Source organism: Lithobates pipiens, unplaced genomic scaffold (assembly GCF_037356315.1).
Source record: "Lithobates pipiens isolate NorthernLeopardFrog02 unplaced genomic scaffold, aLitPip1_a1.2 Scaffold_115, whole genome shotgun sequence".
NCBI lineage: Eukaryota > Metazoa > Chordata > Amphibia > Anura > Ranidae > Lithobates > Lithobates pipiens.
Window position 1 is genome coordinate 399,489 of NW_027507702.1, and position 22,503 is coordinate 421,991.

Genomic DNA, 22,503 nt, shown 5'->3' on the forward strand with positions numbered 1-22,503 from the left:
TGCGTTCAATCATCCTGACACCATAACAACCATGGTGGCGGGATGATTGAAGTGCTTGGAGTATCTTTATCTGATGATTGTTAAACTTTCTAGAATACACATATATTTCTATTGTTGTGTGGGATCTGAGCCTACTGTCCCTCCCCTCTCTCCCCATCCATCATTCATCTCAGACGCTGACCACACCACCTTACAGACACACCCATTATTTTGCTGAAACCACGCCCATTTTCACCAAGTGGGAGGGCTCAAAAATGAAGAGCGGGGTCTGCCACCCCAATCCTAAACTTCACCAGCCGCCACTGCTCTGCTTGCTGGGTCATCATCTCTAGGGAAGTGTAATTTCTCCTAAAAGGGCACTACACCTCCAATGTGCACCAACATAAAGACCTCCATCAAGCCAGCAGAAGAGCCTCTCCCACATATATGCTTACCAGAACTCCCACAGAGTTAAACCCTGGTTCTGGTTACTGGGATTCCACAAGTGAGTAAGGCCGCGTACACACGGGCGGACTGTTCGCCCAACTAAGTTCGTCAGACAGTCTGAGAGACAGTCCGTTCAAAATTTGCATGAACGGACTTGACCACACACGACGAACGAACAGTCCGCTGAAAACTTGCGCGATGACGTATACAGCACGTACGACGGGACGAGAAATTCGACGTCCAATACACTGCAATGCAACCTTCGCCGTGGAAATCCTTTCTGAGCATGCGCCCAACTTAGTACGGCGAACAAGCCTACACACGAGCGGACTGTCCGCTGAAACCAAGTTTGGACGGACTATCTTATGGAAATTCCGTAAGACTTTGTTCGTCAGACTGTCCGCTGAAACAGTCCGCTGAAGCCCACACACGAGCGGACTGTCCGCTGAAACACTGTTCAGCGGACTAAGTTGGGCGAACAGTCCGCCCGTGTGTACGCGGCCTTAGCCTAACATTCTTGCTTCTTCCTTTTCTACTAGTTTAGGAAAAATTCTCTCAGTAGAAGAGCTATGTTTAAGGACAATTCAAACTAATTAAAGTACGTCAGACCTTAAGCCTGTGCTCATACTTCTACCCATCTGAATCATATATAAACTAAATATTTTCTTCAACAGTGATGTGCTTCTCTTTTGTATGATAACCAAAGTGACAGTTGCAGCCTTACAGGGGTGTCAGATGGGGTCGTGTATCACCCAAGGTTCAGAAGTGATCGCATTGGCAGCGCCTCGGAACACACAGCGCGGATCCCGCAGAGGAGTCCATTGCTGACCAGGACCTGGTCCCTCTATGCTCCCCAGGTACAGACTTTCCTCCTCTCCCCCAGGCAAACTCTCCAGCCTCCACAGAGTCCCTGCTAGGCAGGCTGGACAGGGAGCTCCTTTCCACCCCCATGCTGGATCCTCACACAGGCATGCTCCTCTCACTAGCTGAGACAGATGCTGCAGCCCCCACTCCCACTGACTTTCCCTCCATGATGGAAGCCTTTTCACAACTACTAGCCAAAAGTTTGGCAGTAAATGCTGCTCAGATTACAGCTTCTATACATTCTGACTTGCAACACATAGGACTGAGAATGGATACTATTGAAAAGAAAGCAGATCAGGCAGTAGTGAGAATTAATCAGAATACAGCCAGAATACAGGATTTGCAGGATCAGCTTGAAACCGCATGCGCAAAAATCGACGACCTCGAGAATAGATCGAGACGTTACAACTTTAGAATCAGGGGACTCCCCGAATCAGAGAAAGATGTCTCTGCTGCAGTGAAACTGCTGTTTAAGGAGCTCATCCTGGATATTACAGAGCAACGTATGGAACTCGATAGGGCTCACAGGGCCCTACAGCCTCCCCGTTCAGATGGACTCCCTAGAGACATTATTGTTAAACCACACTACTATTCTGTGAAGGAAGAGGTGATGAAAAAAGCTAGGTTCTCGGGGAACCTCAAACTGCGGGGGCACAAGATTCAAATTTTTGCAGACCTGTCACCATATACGGTACAGAAAAGACGCACCCTCAAACCATTACTTCAACTACTGGCGGATAAGCAGATCCCCTACAGGTGGTCATTTCCCCTTCGCCTCAACTTCTCATATAAGAATAAGAGTCACGGCTTCTCCTCGTTTGCAGATGGTGAGCGACTTTTACTCCAGCTGGGTCTGATTCCTCAGGAACCATCCTCCACGCAGACCGTCAGAGGGACTCCTGCTTCTGCTAAGAGACCACCTCCTGCCAGCCCTCTTCAACCAAGTTGGCTGCAACAGAATTCCAAACGTACCAAAGAAAACCTCCCGCCCTGATGTGGAGTCGTCTACAGAAGATTGGGGCTCCGATCCGGTTTTGTCCACGAACTCCTTTTTGGCCTTCTGCAACCTCCGGAACTACCCAGTGACTTCCACTGAGATTCCCTCCTTTGGTCCCCGACCCTTCGCCTGAACAAACTTTTTTATAATTTATTTTTTATTTTTTTATTCCTCTTTCCTGATGGCTAAATGATTGTTTGACTCGGGGGGACGGAGGGTTTGCGGGGTCTTCGCCCTCTGGGGGGGGGGGGTTGAGAGGTTGGGATGTGACAGTCAAGTGCATCTATTGTGCTATAGGATCCTAGAAGGTTATCTACCCTCACCTGGGGTTCACTTTATCTCTTTTCAATTTACATATGTTATTATTGGTTCTATCTGTCAGCAGCTTCTGCATCCGGGCCCGGCTGACATGCATTTTACTGCTGGCTGCTCCTGGGGGCAGTTCCTGGCGGAGGGGGATCCTGGTGATGTATCGGGCTGTCAGCCCCAGTTATATGCCCGGCTGGGGTTGGCTTGCTCGTAGGGGTCCCGTTTTTGAGGGAACGGGGGTACTGGGACGGTGGGGCCTACAGGGTAGGTATCTCGATAACAACATCAGTTAAAGGTTTTTTCCCTTTTTTTTTTTCTTTTCTTTTTTTTCCTCTTTACTGGTGGTTTGTACTATTTTAGGTCTGTTTTTCATTACATGGACGCTCTGCATTTAAGTGTTTTGATGGGCGTTGGTTACAGCCCTCATTTAATTTTCTTATTTCTCCGGTAACTGGGGCTGTGGTGGACCGAGTGCGCCTTCCGACAAGTTTCCAGAGCACTACTAGTGCCCTTGGGAGCTTTCCCGGTTGCCCTATAATTAGGACAAACCGGATCTCTTAGACTACGGGGTCGAAATGACCCATTCATTCCGCCCGAGGGGTGGGAAGGGGTCAGGGGACCCTTGCCTTAATAGGGTGATGTACCCGGTAATGAATAAGAATACAATCACAGTTGAACAGGTGTTGTTAACGTCTTCTCTTTCTTCCCTTTCGCTTTTCACCTCTTTCCTTTGGCTTCTCTCTTTCGCTCTAATTTGCAGTTTGTGGATCCGTGGCAGACCGGTGTCTTCCATCCCAGGCCTCAGTGAGTTGGTTCCCACTATGCCCTTACCCCTCCAAGTGCAACTGACCCGCTACACAGGTAAGAAAGCCGCCTACAACCTAGTCTCTCCACACCTATTTCATGGCTAGACCTACAAATACTGCCCCTACTCTCAAAATCTTTTCACATAACACACAGGGACTTAACTCCCCAGTCAAACGTAGGAAAATGTTTCAAAGTTACCAGTCTATGCATGCAGACGTTCTCTTATTACAAGAGACCCACTTCCCCTCTTCATACAAACCCTCCTTTCTCCACCAACACTTTCCCCCTGTCCTCCGCAGCGAACAAAACGAAAGGAGTGGCCGTCTGCCTGGCTAAGCATATTAATCTCTCACAACCCGAGACTGTAGCGGACCCACTAGGGCGATACATTTTGTTTTCAGGGAAGATTGATGGGGAAATGTATACCTTTGTCTCCTATTATTCCCCGAATAAGGGGCAGAGGGCTTATTCTTGGGGGGACTTGAACATTGCTTTTGATTCTTCCCTAGACAAATCAGGACAAATCAGGACATGGCTCTCAAAAACCCAGACATCCTCCTAGACAAAGTGTTAAGATCGCCCAGTCGCTTCATTCTGCAGGACTGATTGATATATGGAGGGAGACCAATCCCCGTACTAAAGATTACACGCATTTTTCGGCGCCCCATAACACTTTGGCCAGGATAGACCACATCTTTATTCGCCCTGCATCGATCCCCCTTGTCATTTGTTCTAAGATTGTAGATACTCCATTATCGGATCACTCGATGGTCGCTCTGTGTATAAACAGGCCCACGGGGGTGGGGTCCCCTCCTCGCTGGCGTCTACGGGAATCCATTTTAAGCGATCCTGTCCATTGTACGGTAATTGAGGGTTTTATACAAGACTATTTCCGTAACAATACGACAGATGACGTATCCCCTATGACAATTTAGGCTGCTCATAAGGCAGTTGTTAGGGGGGAAATTATAAGGTCATCGGCAAAACTTAGAGCGGAACATAAAGCTGACACAATAAAGCTGACTGAAGAATTCCGATCATTAGCCAAGATCCACAAGCGTCACCCTACTCCAGTCTCCCTTGCTCAACTGGATAAGGCTCAGACCCTTTTGAATTTACACTTAACGACAGCGGCTGAAAGACACCTTAGATGGACAGGTGCTAAATTTTACAGTCAAAAAGACAAGATTGGTTCCAAACTGGCTGTTAAGCTTAGCCCCAAACACCGCATCTTAGCCTTTCCCAAAATTAAGCTACCCTCAGGAGAGATGTCACAGAACCCAGAGAAAATAATGGCGGCTTTTCTCCAGTTTTATACGGACCTTTACAAACAGTCTCCCCGTCCCTCAGGCCCGACTCAGAAAACTTTCCTGGACTCCCTCCTGCTGCCCTCTCTGACTGCTGATCACAAAGACCTCTTAGAAAGCCCGTTTACTCAAGAAGAGGTTCTACATACTATCAACTCCCTAAAAGGGGGCTCATCCCCCGGTCCAGATGGTTTCTCGATGGGTTACTATAAGAAGTTTTGGCTCCACTTTAGCACCTCACTTGACCACCCTATTCAACTCCCTTAGGAAGGGGACACCTCTGAGTTTAGACCTTAATTCGGCCTATATTTCGGTAATACCCAAACCTGGTAAGGACGGCAGTGAAGTGGGCAACTACCGTCCAATATCTCTCATAAATAACGATATAAAAATTATGACTAAGATACTGGCCAATAGATTAGCGAGCTTTATCCCCTCTTACATCCATAGAGACCAGGTAGGTTTCATTCCCGGGAGAGAGGGCCCGGACCAGATCAGACGGTCCATTGATATCATATCTCTCCTCAATTCCCGATGGGATGGAGGTTCCCCTCAGGAAGGGTTCCTCCTTTCGATCGATCTACATAAAGCTTTCGATTCGATCGACTGGGCTTATTTATCGGATATTCTTAGCAGATGGGGCTTTGGCCCGTGTTTTCTTAACCTGATCAACTCACTCTACTCCAATCCTTCAGCTCAGGTTCGCCTGATGGGTAGGTACTCAGCCCCGTGCCACATAAGAAGAGGTACTAGACAGGGGTGTCCACTCTCCCCCCTACTGTTTGCGGTTGCCATTGAAACCCTAGCAATCGAACGAACCCAGACATTCGGGGGGTGGTTTGTGGGGACCAGATTCACAAATGTGCATTATATGCGGATGATCTCCTACTGTATATTACCTCTCCCCTAATTTCTTTACCAATGATCTATAAAGTGTTAGGTAAGTTTAGTGAGATCTCTGCCCTTACGCAGCTAGTTAAAAACGTTGAATTTGTCTGGGCTCCTAAAGAGATCTCTTATCTGGGGATCAAACTGACTCCTAACATCAAAGACCTTTTTAATGCAAATTATCCCCCTATGCTATCCAACTGCAGAAGAGATATTGATCAGTGGTCGAGATGTGGTCTGTCCTGGCTGGGTAGGGTACATGCTGTAAAAATGATGCTCCTTCCCCGTTCCCTGTACTTATTTCGGTCTCTTCCCATTCCGGTCTGAAAGCAGTTCCTCAACAAATTACAATCTGAGATCATTCGCTTTGTCTGGGGAAAAAAGGGTTACAGATGCCCATCTAGAATTTTGCTTCGCTTGAAATCCCAAGGAGGGTTGGGTCTCCCAGATCTTTGGAGTTATTATCTAGCAGCACAATTATCACAAATTTCTCTAATCTTCTCCAAAGGCCCAAAACCGGATTGGCTTTCTATGGAAAGGAAAGCTGTCCCCCTTCACACGATCGACTTCCTTCTATGGTGCGACCTGCCATTATGTCTCCTACCCATTCCCACTCTGTAGCGATTTGCTCGAAGATATTCACACGTAATACTTTGACCTCCCCTTTGAAACCGCTGGCCCACCTATTTCACAATGCAAATTTCCCTCCGGGTTTAAATATTCAGGCTTTCAAATAGTGGACTGACAAAGGGCTATACTGCATAGGCCACTTCCTTTCTCCTGTGGGTCCCCTGTCCCTTTCCCACTATAGAAAGAAACTGGAAATGCCAGATACGAAATTATTCAGATTCTCCCAAATATCTCATTTTTTAAAATCCATTTGGTCAGATCAACAGACACCCCCCTCCATCACCCCATACGAACAATGGTGTGTTAACACTTCAGACCAGAAAGGCGGCATCTCTCTGATTTACACAGCCCTCATGACAAGTGTGGGAAAGCCGACATACACTCAGGCCAGGGAGGAAGATTCGGGCAGTTTATGGTCCCTGTCCGAGTGGTTCCAGGCATCTACACGTTCATTCAAAGGTATTTGTAATATTTCTTTAATAGAAGCCAGCTTAAAAATATTATTTTGTTGGTATTATGTCCCCTCTACATTGGCACGGATCTACCCAGGTACTTCACCCCTATGCTATAGGGGCTGCGAACTGGAGGGCACTATGATGCATATTTGGTGGACCTGCCCTCGCATCCGTCCATTTTGGCGGAAAATCTTCCGCACGATTAGCATAGTATCCAATACCACTACCCATCCTAACCCCAATGTGGCTCTCCTTAACCAATACATCCCCAACATAACCAAACATCAACAGAAACTAGCCTTCTTTATCTTATTGGGAGCAAAAACTACGATAGTGAAAGCCTGGAAGATGCCTTTGGTCTCCTTCCAGTGTTGTAGAAGGAAAATCTCTTGGATTATGACACAGGAACACCTAGTTGCTAAATTGCATGATAAGATGGAGAGCTTGTACACCACCTGGGATCCCTGGGCTACTCATTGCAACCTACCCCTTAGACCTGGACTGTAATTTTGATTCTGGATCCACAAGTCCTACCCTCTCTGTCACTATCCTCCTTTTCGCTCTTTCCTTTCACACGTTTTCTTCTTTCTTCTCTTGTGACATTCTCGTCCCTCCCTCTATACTCGTTCTACGAAACCTATTTCAGCACCCACACACATTATGTGGTAGGTGGTGGGTTGGGAGGTTGAGGGGTTACAGTCCGACCTCCTACCTCTCTGTATTTGTTATATATATTGTTTACCTCTGCTTCAGGTGCCCGGGAACCCGTTGTGTGGACAATCTTTTCCAGAAGGGGGCAGCCTTGGTTGATGGTTCAGGAGTGGTCCTTGGGATTTCTGGGCTCTCGCACAGTTAGCTCCCATTGGGGTGGGAGAGCCTGGACTCTCGGGGGTCACCCTGAGGCCTTATACTAGACCCCCCTCTTATTTTATTTTACTCTTGCATTTATTATACTTCTGGTTTTCTGGGTCGAGTTGCTCTGAGCTGGACGGGTTCCACCTGACAGACCAGACCACAATGTGGGTGTTTATTTATACATTTTGTTATCCACAGGGTTTGGCTGATTCACTGTGACCTTTATGTTTAAATAGCACTACCTACACCAGATTGGATGTACATGTGTACCGGTTATCTTTTTGTTATATGATTATTCATTATATCTGAGTCATTGTTATTGTATAACTTTGAAAATACAATAAAATATTCTTAAATAAAAAAAATAAAAAAAAATCATTAAAGATAAAGTTATGGCAAAAAAACAAACCATGAGACCCCTTTCACACTGGGGCTGCAGCGTTAAAAATAGATCCTGCAAAGCACCCTGTAAGAGCCGCTCCTCACACTGGAACGGTGCACTGGCAGGATGCTAAAAAAAAGTCCTGCTAGCAGCATCTTTGGAGCAGTGAAGGAGCGGTGTGTATACTGCACTTCCACCGCTCCTGCCCATTGAAATTAATGGGGCAGCGTGGCTATACCAGTTTTAACCCTTTCTAGACCACTATCAGGGGGTAAAACTGCCCTCTAGTGGCCGAATAGCACTGTTAAAATGACGGTAAAGCGGCGCTACAAATAGCACCATTTTACCACCGGCACCCCGCACCGCCCCAGCGTGGAAGGGCTCTTAATACTTACTATTCCTACTTCCCTGCTTCAGAACTTTGCCTTCAGCAGAACTTTCATAATCTGAAATGTCCAGTGCATGAGATACACTGTGTTTCCTTCCTCTGACCACAATGTTAGTACTGTGTCCCAGGATTGTCACAATTGTTATTGCAAATAAAAAAAGTCCTCTTACCTCTCCAACTGATCTCATCCACAACCGCCAATAAATTTGGATTATTTTTCTTCTGTAAATTGAGACATTCCAAGAGTCCAATCACAGCTTTCCTTCCCAGATCCAGAATGTCTTGTAACAAGGTATGAGAGAAGCAAGTAACTCCCGATCCTTCTATTATTGTCCGGTATTTCTGAAATACAGACATATTATTCTTACCAGGGAGGTCTGAAACATCTATTTGTTTACATACATGATCTGTTACCCGGTGTGTTCACCAGACACAGTGGATGACTGATCCCTATACCGGTCCACTGCCAGTATCATGTGATCGATGATCACGTGGCTTCCTTTCATTGTATATATAACAAGCAGCATTAGGCTTGTCACGCCAACAATCAAAATGTAATGTGACAACATATGAAAATATAAAACAAATCAAATGTGTCAAAGAATGAGTACCATAATAGGCTCCCCCACTGGATCCCCCTCCAGTGCATTACCAGGCCCTTTGCGTCTGGCATGAATATTAAAGGGGAACCCCGAACCAAAATGTAAAAAAATAAAAAATAAATAAAAAATAAAAAACGTGGGGTTCCCCCGAAATTGTCAAAATTTAAAAAAAACAATTGCATGGGGGTCCCCATCAAAATCCATACCAGACCATTATCCAAGCACACAACATGGCAAGCCGCAGGAAAAGAGGGGGGAGGAGAGAGCGCCTCCCCTCCTGAACCGTACCAGGCTACATGCCCCATGTTGATGGGAACAAGGGCTTCATCCCCAAAACCCTTACCTGGTGGTTGTGGGGGTCAAGCGGGCGAGGGCTTATCGGAATCTGGAAGCCCACTTTAACCCCCAGATCCCTTTCCCCCCCTGTGTGAAATGGTAATGGTGTACAAATGTACCCCTACCATTTCACAAAAAAAAAAAGTGTCAAAAATTTTTAAAATGGCAAGAGACGTTTTTTGACAATTCCTTTATTAATGTCTTCTTCTTTCCCGCTTCTTCTTCCATCTTCTTGGGGTCTTCTTCATTAAGTGTTCTTCCTCCATCTTCTTCCCTGCTTCTTCCTCTGCTTCTTCCTCTGATCCTCTGCTTCTTGCTCCGGAGTTCTCATCTGGCATCTTCCTCTGCGACATCCTCTACCCTGCTTCGTGCACGGGGACTTCACAGGGACTTCCCTATGGGTTTCCCCATGGCGTCAGAGGGGGACGGGGTCACTAACACCTAGAGGAGACGCTGATTACTGGCTCACTACACTGACAGGGCATATGAAACTGTGGACTGCAGAGTGTCTGACCATCTGGGAGACACAACCGAGGCTTAGGTCTTGCTGCATCCCAGTCTACTTTCATAAATATATTTTTGCTCATGAATTTAAGTCCCTGACAGACATCTGCTATTATACAGACTGGGGAATTTTATTCCTTCCAAAACAGTGACAGGTGGCCTCTATCGAGCTTGAGTGGGAACACCCTTGGAGTCACTTCCTCCATCAGATGGACCTCCTCCTCCTGAAAGCACACTGGCACCTCTTCCTCCCATTCTATCAGTGCCCTGACTTGATCCAACTCCTCTGAGACTTCAGTCTCCACCAGGTAGACCCGGTGTCCTGTTGCCAGATTTCTCAGCCACCTTTTGATCTCCCTCTCAGTGTGCTCATTCCCCGAGATCTCCAGAATGGTGCTTCTGTCGGTTGGGGTCCCAGGTCTTTTACCCCAAGCAACCGTGGTCATAGAGGTGGCTTCCCACACAGACTGTGGCTCTGATCTAGGGTGGCTAGGGCCAGCTGCAGATAGCATCCCGGACAAGTCCCCAAATGTAGCATGGCCCCCCTAGAGGACGGCTGAGAATAACCTGCTCATCTGCATGGCCATGACCAAGTGAACCCTCCAACCCACCTGACACTCTGAGTTCAGACATCCTGCAGGACTGTGTGGCAATAATCAAACAACTTAAGGAAATTAGGTTCTAAAGATAATTTTACTTGAACCAAATAAAAGTAGAAGTTGTTACAAAGAGGAAGTAATAAATCTGCTGAGTGTTAAACAACAGCGTTTACTCAGCAGAAGTATTCCTCCCAAAGGCACAAGACAGAGTTTAACAATGACAATACTATATACATATATGTACACTTCCTTTAGAAATGTCACCCCCTAGTGGATGTTTCTGTTAACTGCTTATACTGTTGTACTATAGAAGCTGTAACCTGGCCAGCCTGCACGTTATCCAAAGAAGGGAAAGCGGATCTAGGGAGGAATACTATAGGGGCCTTTCTATAAGTATGGCAATAAAATCCTCATTGCAGATTTGATGTTCTTCACCGTAGTTGGTGCTCGTTAACTGTAATCCGTTTGGGTATAGTGAATATGGTGGATTCCTCGCAATAAAGAAAGCTAAAAGGTGTCTGAGCACAAGTGTTCAAGTAATGAAGTAAAGAATTCTTGGCATAAAGATGTCTGTGCAAAGTGTCTGAATATGATGATGGTAGGAAGGGATAAAGGTCGAGCAATTTGCCCTCTGACCAATGACTAGACCGCTCTGATGTCCTCCGAACAGGAACTCATGTAGTGGCACTCATGTAGCAGATCTGCTGTCTCGATCTCCCGACATGAAGCTGCCACACTGTCAGAAACCATGGATCAGACTGAGACAAAAGTACAGTTAAATCACACTTGTTTAATAATAATAAAAAAGGTAAACTGAGTAAACATAGTCAAAACAGAGTTCAGGAATGGGAACAGATAGTCAGACAAGCCAAAACGTCAGGGAGCCAGAGATGAGCATAGTAGAACAGCAAGCAGGATCTGGAGCCATAAGGAATGTCAACCAAGCAAGTCTTTACCAGGAACACAGGCGAGCATCTCTAGAGATGTGACCAAGGCAAAGGCAGAGATCATCTGGATATCATCAATAGGTGAGTCACTGTGGAAAAATAGGAGCTGGCAATTTGCCAACAATTGAGCGGCCAGCTTTGAGAAGAAAGGGCTGAGCCCAGCCCTGACAGTACCCCCTCCTCAAAGACCCCTCATTCTGGGAGGACCACCAGGCTTGAGGGGAAAACATCTATGGAAAGCACGGAGGAGGACAGGGGCATCTACATTGGAGGATGAGACGCAAGAGCGTTCCTCTGGACCGTACCCTTTCCAATGCACCAGGTACTCCATGTGCCCTGTCTGGGCCCACAAAACCTACAGGAGTCAACAATGGACTGTACTTCATACACCTGTACAGGGTGAGGACGAGGCACCAAGGTGGTAAAGCGGTTGCAAACCAAAGGATTTAATAAGGAAACAAACTAAATTTGACATATGCATATTAGAAGGAAGGTCTAATACATAAGCCACTGGGTTAATCCTGCAAAGAATATGGAAAGGCCCAATAAACTGAGGTGCGAACTTCAGAGAAGGAACGCGAAGTCAAAGATTGCGAGATGACAGCCAGACCCTGTCCCCAACCTGGTAGGAAGGTGCAGGCAGGCGTATGCAGTCAGCATGGAGTCTGTACCTATCATTAGCATGTTTTAAAGCCTCCTGAACTTGTGCCCAAGTGGAACAAAGACCACGGAGATGCTCCTCTAGCGCAGAAATACTCTGCGGAACAAACGAGTCAGGCAACATGGAAGGTTGGAAACCATAGTTCACCATAAACGGGGACAATCAGGAAGCAAAATGCAAGACACTATTGTGAGCAAACTCCGCCCACGGTAAGAGGCCTGACCAGTTGTTATGATGGTCAGAAATATAACAAGGTAGAAATTGCTCCAAGGAATGATTGGCTCGTTCTGCGGCCCCATTAGACTGCGGGTGATACACAGAGGAAAAAGCAAGCTGAATTCCCAACCATGCACAAAAGGCTCACCAGAACCGGGACACAAACTGACTACCCTTGTCCGAGACAATCACCTTGGGTAGCCCATGTAAACGAAAGATCTCCCAAGCAAAAATGGAAGCCCGTTCCTTAGAAGTGGGCAACTTCTTAAGTGGAATACAATGGGACATTTTCGTGAACTGGTCAACCACCCTAAGGATAACTGTTTTGCCCTTCGAGTTGGATAACTCCACAATGAAATCCATAGACAGGTGGGTCCAGGGCTTCTCTCCATTGGGTATGGGTTGTAGGAGGCACACTGGAAGGTGTCATGGAGTCTTACAGGCAGCTACAAAGGCAGTTTAGAGTTGATTCTTCCGAGGGTGGCCAGCAGTCATGGGAGAATGAAAAGTTTGGAGCACGGCAGTACAGAGACTCTCTGGGACAAAGCAGAAGTCAAAAGGTTTCTCAGGAGGAGCACAGACCTGAGCAGCAAGAATTTTGTCACCCAAAGTAGAAGTGAGACTAATGTGAACCATAACCAGAATATGATCAGGAGGAATCACAGGAACTGGAACCGACTCCATCTTGGAAGTGGATGAAATTTGTTGTGACAAAGCCCTTACATTCTTAGTACCGGGTAAGAATGAGACAATGTAATTGAAACTAGACAAGAAAAGAGCCCATCGTGCCCTTCTGGGAGAGAGGCATTTGAGATTCTTATGGTCAGTAAGAATTAGAATAGGCACAGTGTTACCTTCGAGGAAATGTCTCCATTCTTTCAGGGCTAAAATGATTGCTAACAGCTCTCTGTCACCAATCTCATAATTGCACTCCGCAGGTGACAATTTCTTGCAAATGTAGCCACAAGGATGCATAGCGCTCTCAGAGGTAGGACATTGAGACAGAAAGGCGCACACTCCAGTCTCAGAAGCATCAACCTTAAGGATAAAAGGTAACGTAGGATCAGAATGTGCCAACACAGGAGTAGAAACAAAGGCAGCCTGGAGACTCTCAAAGGCCTTAATGGACTCCGGAGACCAACTCTGTGGGTTACCGTCTTTTCTGGTTATATCAGTCAGAGGCTTGACCAGAGACGAGAAGTTCCGAATAAACTTCCGGTAATTGTTGGCAAAGCCAAGAAAATGCTGCAGAGGACATAAACCAATGGGTCAGGGCCACTGTAGGACTGCTGAAAGTTTCTCTGGGTCCATCGAAACACCAGCAGTGGAAATGACATAACCCAGGAATTTAACCTGTTCTCGATGGAATTCGCACTTCTCCAATTTACAATAAAGATTGTTCTCTTAGTTTTTGAAGCACACAACAGACATCTGTGTGGTGGCTCTCCAGGGACTTCTAAAATATGAGGATATCATCGAGATAAACCACCACACATAACTGCAACAAATCTCAGAGGACATTGTTAATAAATTCCTGTTAAACTGCCAGGGCGTTTACAAAAGGCCAAAAAGGCATTACGAGGTACTCATAATGGCCTGTTCCGGTATTAAACGCAGTTTTCCACTCGTCGCCCTCCTTAATGCCCACGAGATTGTATGCCCAATCAAGCTTTGTGAAAACCATTGCTCCCTTGAAGCAGTCAAATAACTCCATAATCAACGGAATCGGATAGGCATTCTTAATCCTGAAATGATTGTGACCCCTATAATGACCCCTATAATAAACTGAGGTTCACCACTCTTCTTCACAAATGCTTCATACATACGATCAAACAATCCAGTGGAAAAGTCCGGCGGACTATTCCCCCTGTGTGTGTGCTCCGGCTGACTTTTTTTTACCCAAAAGTCCGGCGGACTAAGAAAGTATTTTTGTACTCCAATCTGTCCACCGGACTCGCATTTCGGCGGACAATCCGGTCGTGTGTGTGGCAAAGAAGAAATCCGGGCTTCTCCGCTAGTAAAAGAGCTAGAAGAAGATAGCGGAGGAGTCCGGCGAAAAGACCCCCGAAGATGGAAGAAGACCCCCGGAGCTGTGCAATAAACTATTTTAACCCTTGTGTGTTGTGTTTTTTTTTTACTTTTTTTTACAGGTGAATGGGTAGGGATACATTGTACCCCATACTCATTCACATAGGGTGGGGGGCTGGGATCCGGGGGCCCCCTTATTAAAGGGGGCTCACGGATTCCGATAAGCCCCCCGCCTACAGACCCCGACAACCAATGGCCAGGGTTGTCGGGAAGAGGCCCTTGTCCTCATCAACATGGGGACAAGGTGCTTTGGGGTGGGAGGGCCATGCGGCACCCCCTTCCCCAAGGCACTCCCCCATGTTGAGGGCACGCGGCCTGGTAAGGCTCAGCGGGGGGGGGGGGGCGCTCGCTCGTCCCCACCCCCTTTCCTGGCCGGTCGGGTAGCGTGCTCGGGTAAGGGTCTGATATGGATCTAGGGGGGAACCCCCACGCCGATTTTTCAGAGTAGGGATTCCCCTTTAAGTCCATACCAGGTGGACTAATGTCTAATGCGACGCCTCCTTCGCTGGCCCCGGCTACCTGGAGACACGCTCAAAATGAGCAGACTTTCCATCACGTGTGTGGGCAAGTCCGTTCATTTCAAAAGTACGGCGGATAGTCCGGCGGACTTAGTACACCGTATTAGTCCGCCGCAAAAGTACTGTGTGTGGGCAGGTAGCTCGTTCGGAAAGTCCACCAGACTAAGTCGGCCGGATAGTCTGCTATGTGTGTACGTGGCAAAAGAAGAAACCAGAACCAGCAAGAGGTGAGGATTTGCAGATAAAACCTCAAGAAAGTGCATCTGCAACATATTCCTCCATGACCTTATCCTCCAAGACAGACAAAGGGTAAACACGGCCATGAGGGGGTATGGTACTAGGTTGAAGGTCAATTACGTAATCATACGACCAGAGTGGAGGCAAACTACCGGCTTGATCTTTGTCAAAGACATCTCTAAAATTGCGGTACTCCTCCGGCAGGCAGGAGAGTGAAGAGTTGCACAGGACCTTGGCTACCTTCGGAAACATGTCTTACTGCATTGTGGTGACCAGGTGAAAACCTCAGCATAGAGCCATTCAAAAGAGAGGTTGTGCCTATGTAACCAAGGATAATCAATAACCAAAAAAACTTTGGTGAGGAAATAACTTGGAATTGGATTATCTCATGCTGAAGAGCCCCTACAGCCATGGACAACGGAACAGTCTCATGAGTCACATGGGTAGGCTGTAGAGGTCTCCCGTCAAGAGCCTCAATGGCAAGTGTCACACAGCTGCAGCGGAATCGAGTACTTCGATACAAAGGCAGCATCAATGAACAGGCCTGCAGCCCCAGAGTCGATTAGAGATGGATGATTCAGCCCAAGAAAGGGTAACTAAAACCAGGGGCTTATCCTTCTAGATAACTGGGGACAAAACAACGCCACCTAAGGTCTGTCCATGACTGGACCACAAGGTTCAGGCGTTCCCTGGACACGTAGGACAAGACAAGACTTTAAAAAAAAGTGACCTGCCTGGCCACAAAGGCACAATCTCTCCCTCCTCCTAAGGGTTCCTCATCCGCAGAGAGACACGTGAAGTCCAAGTACACGGGTTCATCTTACAGACCGAATCTGTACCAGGAGGCATGTGAGGTGAGGGAGGCAAGGGTGGGACTGCAAAGTTCGGAGACAAATGTACAGGAGGCTTCTGCAAGCGCTCCTTAAAAGGATGTCTTTCTCTGAGTCTGAAGTCAATGAGGATGGCAAATGGGATCAACTTCTCCAGCTCAGTGGATATATTTTGGGCTGCTATCTCATCCTTGATGGTATCCGAGAGACCATGAGAAGAAGCAGCCATGAGGGCCTCATTGTTCCAAGCAACCTCTGCTGCCAGAGTATGGAATTCAATGGCATAATCTGCAACAGTTCTCATACTCTGATGGACATGATGCACTTGGCAGCAGAAGCAGAGCATGTGGGAACGTCAAATACCCTTTTAAAAGAAGACACAAACTCAGGGTAACTCAAGACAACAGGTTTTTGCGTCTCCCATAGAGGGTTTGCCCAGGCCAAGGCTCTCTCAGAAAGCAAAGATATCACAAAATATTCTTTGCTTCTGTCTGTGGGAAATGCCTGGGGCAGCATTTCAAAGTATATCTCAACCTGGTTTAGAAACCCTCTGCATTGAACTGGATTGCCCCCAAATTGCTGGGGAAGCAGAACGGAAGCGGACATACCTCTTATAAAGGTAATACTCAAGGTGGGTGCCTACACAGAGACTGAAGCAGCAGCAGGGATGGCCTGCAACACAGTTTGTACCGGAGAAGCCACAGTGGGAGATTCCAGGTGAGCCGTGTGACTGAGGAGTGTTTGCAACGCCATGGCAAACGGATTCATGCAATGATCCTGCTCATCCAATCTGGAAAAAATATTACCAACAAGTGGATTGACTGCATCTTCTGAATTCACGGCCTTCGCCTACTGACAGAAACCATGAATCAGACTGAGACAGAAGTACAGTTAAAACACACTTGTTTAATAATAATAAAAAAGGTAAACGTAGTCAAAACATAGCCAGAGTTCAGGAACCGGAACGTATAGTCAGACAAACCAAAATGTCAAGGAGCTAGAGATGAGTGTAAAAGAACACCAAGCATGATCTGGAGCCAGAAGGAATGTCAGCCAAGCAAGTCTTTAACAGGAACACAGGCGAGTGTCTCTAGAGATGTGACCAAGGCAAAGGCAGAGATCATCTGGACTGACAAGCAGGATATCATCAACAGGTGGGTCACTGTGGAGAGATAGGAGCTGACAATTAGCCAACAGTTGAGCGGCCAGCATTGAGAAAGAAGGGCTGAGCCCAGCCCTGACACACACACACACACACACACACACACACACACACACACCCCAACAGGCAGACACAAAATATACATACAACATACATACAAAATAAGCAGGCCTCAAAAAAGGAAACATTGATAGTTCTCTCAAAAAATTAAACTAATATTGCCCATAAAACAATACTATTAAACACCACAATTCAGACGGTGCAATCTTGAGTACATACATCCAGTTCTTCTCAAAATATTTTGTGATTCAAGTGCTTCTTCAGGAATATTTTAGAGAGTAGCTTATGCCATGAGTTCAATCAGACCAATGCACAAGATAGCACCAAGGGTTAGATCCCCAGAGGGTGTCGGAGCAGCATACAGAGGAAGAAAGACACGTGTCACCATATCAAGCTGGTTCCCAAATATATCAAAGTGGGCAAAGATAAATTAGAGAAGCAATGTAAATTCAACATCTTCAAGGCGTATAACCACCATGATGTATACATCTCTACAATATAACTGGTAATATGCTCAATGACTGTATTCAGAGATTTATATCTCCAATGTATTGGGGCCACCATATTTTAACCATTTCAAAAATACAGGGACATCAAGGTATAAATGTCTCATATACCTTGAGATTGTAATATCTTTAACCACTTTCAGACCGGACCATTTTGCTGGTAAATGACCAGAGGTCTTTTTACACTTTGGCACTGCGCTGCTTTAACTGGTAATTGCGCGGTCATGCAATGTTGTACCCAAACAAAATTTGCGTCCTTTTCTTCCCACAAATAGAGCTTTCTTTTGATGGTATTTGATTGCCTCTGCGATTTTTATTTTTTGCGATATAAACGTAAAAAGACCGCAAATTTTGAAAAAAAATGATATTTTCTACTTTTTGTTATTAGAAAAATCCAATAAACTCAATTTTAGTCATACATTTAGGACAAAATGTATTCAGCCACATGTCTTTGGTAAAAAAAAAGTCAATAATTGTATATTTATTGGTTTGCGCAAAAGTTGTCACATCTACAAACTAAGGTACGTTTTCTGGAATTTACGCAGCTTTTAGTTTACGACTGCCTATCTCATTTCTTGAGGTGCTAAAATGACAGGGCAGTACAAAACCCCCCCAAATGACCCCATTTTGGAAAGTAGACCCCCTAAGGAAATTGATAAGAGGCATGTTGAGCCCATTGAATATTTTATTTTTTTGCCTCAAGCGATTGAATAATGACAAAAAAAAAATTTTTTTTTTTTTTTTACACAAAGTTGTCACTAAATGATATATTGCTCACACATGCTATGGGCGTATGTGAAATGACACCCCAAAATAAATTCTGCTGCTTCTCCTGAGTACGGGGATACCACATATGTGGGACTTTTTGGGAGCCTAGCCGCGTACAGGGCCCCGAAAACCAAGCACCGCCTTCAGGCTTTCTAAGGGCGTCAATTTTTGATTTCACGCCTCACTACCTATTACAGTTTTGAAGGCCATAAAATGCCAAGATGGCACAAAACCCCCACAAATGACCCCATTTTAGAAAGTAGACACCCCAAGCTATTTGCTGAGAGGCATGTTGAGTCCATGGAATATTTTATATTTTGCCACAAGTTGCGGGAAAATTACAAACTTTTTTTTTTTTTTTTTTTTTTTCACAAAGTTGTCACTAAATGATATATTGCTCATGCATGCCATGGGCATATGTGAAATGACACCCCAAAATAAATTCTGCTGCTTCTCCTGAGTACGGGGATACCACATATGTGGGACTTTTTGGGAGCCTAGCCGCGTACGGGGCCCCGAAAACCAAGCACCGCCTTCAGGCTTTCTAAGGGCGTAATTTTTTGAGTTCACTTCTCACTACCTATTACAGTTTTGAAGGCCATAAAATGCCAAGATGGCACAAAACCCCCACAAATGACCCCATTTTAGAAAGTAGACACCCCAAGCTATTTGCTGAGAGGCATGTTGAGTCCATGGAATATTTTATATTTTGCCACAAGTTGCGGGAAAATTACAAACTTTTTTTTTTTTTCACAAAGTTGTCACTAAATGATATATTGCTCACGCATGCCATGGGCATATGTGAAATGACACCCCAAAATAAATTCTGCTGCTTCTCCTGAGTACGGGGATACCACATATGTGGGACTTTTTGGGAGCCTAGCCGCGTACGGGGCCCCAAAAACCAAGCACCGCCTTCAGGCTTTCTAAGGGCGTTACAGTTTTGAAGGCCATAAAATGCCAAGATGGCACAAACCCCCCCCCCCCAAATGACCCCATTTTAGAAAGTAGACACCCCTAAATTTAGGGGTACACTAGTGAGACTAGGTAATAAATGGCGGGTGCCCTGAAACTATAAAAAAATAACTAACCAACCAGCGTCACCTGTAACAGTTATATGGTGATCACTGGTGAAAGGGTTAACTAGGGGGCAATCAGGGGGCTTTATGCGGTAGTATATGGGGGTCCCTGGCGCTATAAAAAGCTGCGGCGAACCTAAATACCTACCTGCCTAACTAGCGTCACCTGTGACACTAATACAGCGATCAGAAAAACGATCGCTTATTAGGCTGGGTTCACACTGGAGCGATGCGGGAACGCCACGAATGCGCGGCGGGTTCCCGCATCGCATGCCTCCCGGCGGCAGTTCACACTGCCCTATGCGAACTGCTGGGAGTGTCAGTGAAATGTTAATGACACCCCCAGATCAGTTCGCATATCGCAGTGCGATCTGCAAACTTGGATCGCATGGTGTGAACACCCATGCGATCCGATTCTGCTGCGGACCAAAAAAAGGGTCCCGTGCGAGTTTGCGGCGGGTGCGACACGAATTCAGCCATACTATCTGTATAGCTGAACTCGAATCGCACAGAGATCGGATGTGATTTGCACTGCAGTGCGGTGCGAATCACATCCGTTCTCATAAACCGCTGCAATGTGAACCCAGCCTTAGTGACACTGGCGACGGGGGGTGATCACGGGGTTAAACCTTTATTGGGGGGGTTAGGGGGGTACCTTAGAACTAAAGGGGGCTAACCCTAACTGCCCTAACAGTTATTAGTCACAAATGACACCTGCCGGGTGATCAGGGGGTTAAACCTTTATTAGGTAATAAATGGCGGGTGCCCTGAAACTATAAAAAAATAACTAACCAACCAGCGTCACCTGTAACAGTTATATGGTGATCACTGGTGAAAGGGTTAACTAGGGGGCAATCAGGGGGCTTTATGCGGTAGTATATGGGGGTCCCTAGCGCTATAAAAAGCTGCGGCGAACCTAAATACCTACCTGCCTAACTAGCGTCACCTGTGACACTAATACGGCGATCAGAAAAATGATCGCTTATTAGGCTGGGTTCACACTGGAGCGATGCGGAAACGCCGCGAATCCGCGGCGGGTTCCCGCATCGCATGCCTCCCGGCGGCAGTTCACACTGCCCTATGCGAACTGCTGGGAGTGTCAGTGAAATGTTACTGACACCCCCAGATCAGTTCGCATATCGCAGTGCGATCTGCAAACTCGGATCGCATGGTGTGAACACCCATGCGATCCGATTCTGCTGCGGGCCAAAAAAAGGGTCCCGTGCGAATTTGCGGCGGGTGCGGCGGGTGTGGCGGGTGCGGCGAATGGCTGAACTCGAATCGCACAGAGATCGGATGTGATTTGCACTGCAGTGCGGTGCGAATCACATTCGTTCTCATAAACCGCTGCAATGTGAACCCAGCCTTAGTGACACTGGCGACGGGGGGTGATCACGGGGTTAAACCTTTATTGGGGGGGTTAGGGGGGTACATTAGAACTAAAGGGGGCTAACCCTAACTGCCCTAACAGTTATTACAGTCACAAATGACACCAATGCAAAAAAAAAAAAAAAAAAAAAAAAATGACATTGGTGTCACTGTGACTGGGGGGCAGGGGTAATTGGGGGGGTGATCGGGGGGTAAAGGGGGGGTGTGAGTGTGCCTGGCATGTTCTACTGTGTGTGGGATGTGTTGGTGCAACTCACTGATCCGCTCTCCTCCGTGTCGGAACGAAAAATACCGACACGGAGGAGAGAATACATCACTTCCTCTCCTGTGTTTACATTACAGGAGAGGAAGTGATGTCACCGGGGATTTCCATTCGTCGGGAGCGATCGCGAGGGGGTGGCCATGAATGAATGGCCGTCCCCTCGTCCGGGATCGCTCCCGAACGAAAACCGACCGCCGCAGGCACCGGGCGGGGGCCCGATCGGGCCCCCGACCCGCGGGAGGCAAAGGACGTACATATATGTGCTTATGCCTGCCCGTGCCATTCTGATGACGTACATCGGCGTGAGGCGGTCGGCAAGTGGTTAACAGCCACAAAGGGTTGATTATGTGAGGATAAAAGATCCTATATACTTCACTTTATAACTAAGGGACCACCGAGCATAGACTGATGGAAAAGACATCCCCTGGATCTCCATAAAGGTATAATGCAGAACAAATGCCCACCACCAATCAGAATAAAACATGAATGCAGTCATTGAGCATATTACCAGTCATAATGTAGAGATGTATACATCATGATGGTTAAACACCTTGAAGATCTTGAATTCACATTGCTTCTCTAATTATTTTTACCCACTTTGATATATTTGGGAACTGGCTTGATATGGTGACACGTGTCTTTCTTCCTTTGTACGTCCCACACCCTCCGGGTATCTAAACCTTGGTGCTATCTTGGGCATCGGTCCGATTGGAATCATCAGATAAGCTACTCTGTACAGTGCTCCCAAAAAAGCAGCTGAACTGCAAAACATGTTGAGAAGAACTGGATGTATATACTCAAGATTGCAACATCTGATTTGTGGTGCTTAATAGTATTGCTTTACTGGCAATATTAGTACCTTTTTTTGAGAGAACGATCAGTGTGTTCTTTAGTGAAAAATGATAACTGTCGATGTGTTTATATATGTTTTGCAACAAAAAATTATGTGTTTTAAATGTTTATAATGTCTATGGTGGTACCATGAAAGTCAATATTGTCTCCAATGTGTCCATTACATACAGTGTTGCCAACCGTCAGTATTTTTACTGACAGCCAGTAAAAAATGGGCACTTTTCTCCTGCCTGTAAGAGGAAAAGTTTGTCAGTAAATAATATGGCTGTGACGCTTGGCTCAGAACTGGGCATGCACAGCTTGGGTCCAGAGCCGGTCAGTACCATCCAAGTGCCTGGTACAGTATGTTCAGGTGGTACGGGGGGGGGGGGGGGGGTCTGTCGTACATGATGCTTTGTCATGTGATGTCATGGTACAAGGGAGCCAGGCTGAGTGACCAGAGCCTCATGTGTGGGTCTGCGGGACTGGAGGAAGGCAAGCCGGGAGTGGGGCTCTCAGTGCTGTTTGAACTGGAGGGGACTGAGAGGACCAGCTGGCATGGAGAGAGACTGTCCCTGTGACTCAGGATGGGACATGCCA

General features: G+C 46.5%; 1 protein-coding gene across 10 annotated transcripts in view; it reads right to left on the reverse strand.

Moving 5' to 3' along the window:
• LOC143973688 (NACHT, LRR and PYD domains-containing protein 12-like) overlaps positions 1–22,503 on the reverse strand; it is a 280,532-nt gene that overhangs the window by 220,388 nt on the left and 37,641 nt on the right. For 2 of the 10 annotated variants that reach the window (XM_077474581.1, XM_077474603.1), the window contains exon 2: positions 8,479–8,650. The exons of the other annotated variants lie outside the window; for them this stretch is intronic. The gene's annotated coding sequence lies outside the window, so the exon portion shown is untranslated. The remainder of the gene's footprint in view (positions 1–8,478; positions 8,651–22,503) is intronic. 10 annotated transcript variants of the gene reach the window in all.